This window comes from Octopus sinensis, linkage group LG16 (assembly GCF_006345805.1).
Source record: "Octopus sinensis linkage group LG16, ASM634580v1, whole genome shotgun sequence".
Classification (NCBI taxonomy): domain Eukaryota; kingdom Metazoa; phylum Mollusca; class Cephalopoda; order Octopoda; family Octopodidae; genus Octopus; species Octopus sinensis.
The window spans coordinates 43,253,292-43,258,291 of record NC_043012.1 but is presented as its reverse complement, the minus strand read 5'-3'; the positions used below and the strand labels follow the sequence as shown (position 1 = coordinate 43,258,291).

Below are 5,000 nucleotides of genomic sequence, written 5' to 3'. Positions count from 1 at the left end.
CTTCGATTTGAGATCTATAGCAAAATTCATTGTTATATTAATTTCAGTAACTCAAAAGTAACTGACAAAGAATAAATACGTTTTCATGTTTGCTATTGAGTTTTGTTTTCGTAATAATATTTTAAGTTTCCCTCCTTCTGAATTTGGTATTGCCTTTTGTGGTCTCTGCAAACAAACAAAACTTTAATTGGAAAATGCAATATATACACATAAGAGAAAAACATAACTGTCGTGTGTGTGTGTGTGTTAGGAAGTTAATTGTTATAGCCGGTCATAGAGTGAACATTGGTTTCGTACTCATAAAGTAGCTAGTATAGGCAACTCATCAGACTCAAAACGATTTTGAGTCAAACGAAAAATATATTACTGCACTAATATTTTAGAGTATGCTTCTCTTTCGAATATATGAACTACTCATGATACGTTTGTGCGTGTATGTGTGTGTGTACATACGTATGCATATGTATGTGCGTATATATATGTATATGTGTGTGTATAAAATATGTATAAATTACAAATTTATGCTTTTTAAATTCGCATATAAAAGATATGAATACAATATCATCAGGGAAACAGAAATACAATAAAAGATAACATGTTGACCTCTTAGTTCATACAGGCAGACTAAATATATGAAGTTATTTTATTTTTATTTTTGCGTGTGCGTGAGAGTTAACAGATTGATTTGAATATAATAAGAAATAAAGTAAAATAAATAATAAGATAGAATAAAATAAGCCATCGAAAGGAACTTTCCCAAAAATTCCAGGTATTACTCTATTCTCAACTCATATCAGAATTGGTTTCTCCAACACTAATAACCTCCTACAAATTATATCCTCACATGACAACTATATTCTTAACGGTTAAAAGTTTTCGCTTAATAACTGTCATAACAATATTAATAATAATAATAATAATAATAATAATAATAATAATAATAATAATAATAATAATAATAATAATAATCACTTCTTAAATAATAGTAATAGTACTTGTAATAGTGGTCCGAATAAAATTTGCGTTCTCAACGAAAATTGTAGAATTAAATGTGTCGCTTATCAATATAAAGTTTTTTCAGGAACTAAAGAATATTTTCATATTGGCATTTCATCCAGGAAAATATTAAAAAAAAAACTTTTGGCCAACCATCTTTCTAAACTTAAATATTTTCATAAACGTAATGCTACAGGTCTTAGTAAACTAATTTAGCATCTCAAAGACTAATAAACAATTCTCTTTGGAATGGAAAATTTTGTCAAGATCGTTTCCCTATGATAAAGGGAAATCTTTTTGCTCTCTTTGTACGGACGAACAACTATCTATCCTTTTCCCAAACACACACTGGTCAACACCTATAAAGAAAGTGTTTACAGGTGTTTACATTGGAAAAAACACACTTTCAACTATTTCAAATAATATCTGCCCCCTTACCTAAAAATATCTACAACTTACACTTTATTCTTTTTTGCCCTTATCATTTCTATCCATTTGTCATTTACCTTCTATTTGCTTATACCCCCATTACTCCTTTAATTTTCCTTCTCTCTTCCTTTTCTTCTTCTCTCGTACTATGACGTTAAATTTTTTAACGGTATTTTAAATTTACTAGCGTTTCCTATCCACCTTTGTTTTTCATGAATTATATATTATAGTTTCTTAAATCTGTAAAACTGGCTTATTAGTGAGCACTGTTGTTTATAATCTCCTCCCTGGTGAGAATGATACATTATTCCACATCATTCTTCCTCTTGGATTTATTTTAATGCATCAATCGAAACATAAGCCGGTGATATGGTGACATAAATGATTTAAATAACATCTTGTGCGTTTGTCTTCTTTTTCTATTACGCTCTATATAAATAGATAGATAGATAGATAGATAGATAGATAGATAGATAGATAGATAGATAGATAGATAGATAGATAGATAGATAGATAGATAGATAGATAGATAGATATACATACATACACATATATATGCACGCGATTATTACTGTGAGTCTTTTATTATCACATAATTCCAGACACGCATATATTGAGAAACCGTGATGATTAGATATTTTCTGAAACGCTAACCGCATGTAAACTAATTTGAATTTCTCCAGTCAATGAGCACAAATTAATACATAATACAGTCTATATATGTTAGTTTTTTTTTCTCTCTCTCTCTCTGTATATATATATATATAAATTTCGATGCCAATATGCCGATAACAGACTTTAAATCGAGAATTTTCCCATTTCATTATACATTCACTATAAATACACGTTGTGCTGAAATCGAGGAATGCAAGCCAACAGAATGTTTTTTAAAAAGTTCGTTATTTCTATATTGAATCAAATTCGGGATTAATCTTATAGATGATTCTTCCCTCTTCAGTAAGAAATACTTATACGCACCCATGGAAAAAAGCACAAGCAAGAGTCATGAGTACACATAGGTACCCCAGTTATACCTAAATGTAAAATCCTTTAGCCAGCCTCAGCACACGTGTGAACTATTCTGAATCACAACTGTAATAATATTGAAAGAGCCGCTAAGGCTTTCTACTTTGCCAAGTTTCCGATATTTGCGAGTGTTGTGAGTGCTGTCAAATCAGCCAAATCTTCATGTTGGTTATAAAAACCAGAATAGTATTTCAGCACAAAGTAGTGATAATCGTTAATGCTGTTTAAATCGCAAGTTTTTATGATGTAAAGGAAAATCCAAACAGTGGTAATTCAAAGTGAACGCTGTTGTTCGTTCAACGTCCAGGCCGCAACTATACTCTTTCAAGATCGGCGCGTTTCACTACTGGGCGGTACAGTCACATACATATACTAAGACAGACACACACAGACATACATTCACGCACACCTCAGGCCTATATTTATCTCTTTGTGTGTCTATCTAACTTTAGATGTGTGTATGTGTGTTAGTCGTCACAAAAAATTATGTATACTGACAGATACAAACACTCACACACATATACTTGTTAGTCATCGGCCAAACGTACGTAACGAACGCGCAAACACATGTACACTAATATAGAAAATGTGACGTCGTCGTCGGATGTGGTATAAAATGTCGTTTTACAGAAAATGTCGACTTAGAGAAAAATTATAATGTTAAATTTTTGTAATGAGAATATGTTAATGAAAATAAGGTTTATTTGGTAACTGAAAGATTACTGAATCTTTTGATACGTTATACATCAGAATCGGCAACTCAGTTTTCGAATCCATAGCGAAAATACGAACACACGCACACACGCAATGCTCTGATATATTAAGATAAGTGTGTATCTATGTATATATACTTTTGCACGATTTACATATATATTTTATATATAATATATATATATATATATATATATATATAATATATATATATATATATATATATATATATATATATATATATATGTGTGTGTGTGTGTGTGTGTGTGTGTGTGTGTGTTGGTTGTGTGTATGTGTGTGTATGTTATATGTATGTATATCAGATGCACATATTTATTTATCTATCTATATATATATATATATATGTGTGTGTGTGTGTGTGTGTGTGTGTGTGTGTGTGTATACAGTAGTAATTGTAAATTTTTAATTTATATTTCAAACAAACACCATTTTACAGTTTTACTTCAAATTTTTTTTAAAAACTATCATTCGATATATTATACAATATTCATATTTTATATCTCTGAAGAGCAGAAGCGTTGTCTATAAATGCTTATCAATATAGGATTTCATTATAGGGACAACTCTTCTCTGAAACGATCGTAAGATGCTTTAAATAATTAATTCAAAACTTTTAAACTATCAAATTTATTTATACATTATATTTATATTTATAAATATTTACATATATTCTTATATATATTTATATTTATTTATTTATATATATTTTAATACGATAAGTATTTTCACACAGGTATATCTTTATGATGAGTTTGGATATTAATTTCCTGATATTAATAATAATATATTATTAAAAAATATGTATATATATATATATATATATTGTAAGTTATTTCAATTTTGTTATACGTTTATTTTTTTATTTTTATCTTATTTTATATTTTATACTTTTCATTTTTATTGCATTTTACTTTTTATATTATTTTATTTTATTGTATCTTATTCGTTTTACTTTATTTCTTATAATATTCAAATTAATCCGTTAACCCTCACGCACACACAAAGATAAAAATAAAATAACTCCATATATTTAATCTGCCTGTATGAAGTAAGAGGTCAACGTGTAATCTTTTATTGTATATCATTTTCCCTGATGATATTTTCATATCTTATAAATGCAAATTTAATGCATAAATTACTAATTAATTTAAGGAGCACAATTGAAACAGCTGTAGGAAGTATGAAGTATCAAGTTATTAATAAATAATTATTAAATTTCAACTCTCCATTTTCTTTTCTTCTATTAATTGAATACCGATTATATGCATAATGTATACCTTTTGATTTATTTCCCAAAAATATGAGGTATTTTCTTGGATGTAATCATCCCTTTAAGAGGCTAATATATCCTCTAATATGCTTTATATATATATATATATATATATATATATATATATATATATATATATATATATGCATGCATGCATGTTTGTATATATATATATATATATCGTGTATATATAATAATAGAAATATTAAAATTACTAAGTCTCTATAAAAGAGATTACGGCAGCGTTTACTGGAAATTAATTGTTATCGCCATTCGAAGGTTATAATGGATACAGATCGTGTATAATCGAAGGTTATAATGGATACAGATCGTGTATCAATAGCTATCGGCAGCGTGTATCAATAGCGGCAGCGATTATTCTTATATCTATAAGAATGCCATATTAATATGGCGATAACAATTAATTATATATATATATATATATATATATAATATATATATATATATAATATATATATATATATATATATATATAATATATATATACATGATGTTTGTATATATGTATGTATAAAATCTGATGCAC

At 27.7% G+C, this 5,000-nt stretch overlaps 1 protein-coding gene across 1 annotated transcript in view; it reads left to right on the top strand.

The window, feature by feature from the left end:
* The window catches only part of LOC115220349 (deleted in malignant brain tumors 1 protein-like), a 213,857-nt gene that overhangs the window by 176,595 nt on the left and 32,262 nt on the right, over positions 1-5,000 (top strand). The window lies entirely within an intron of this gene.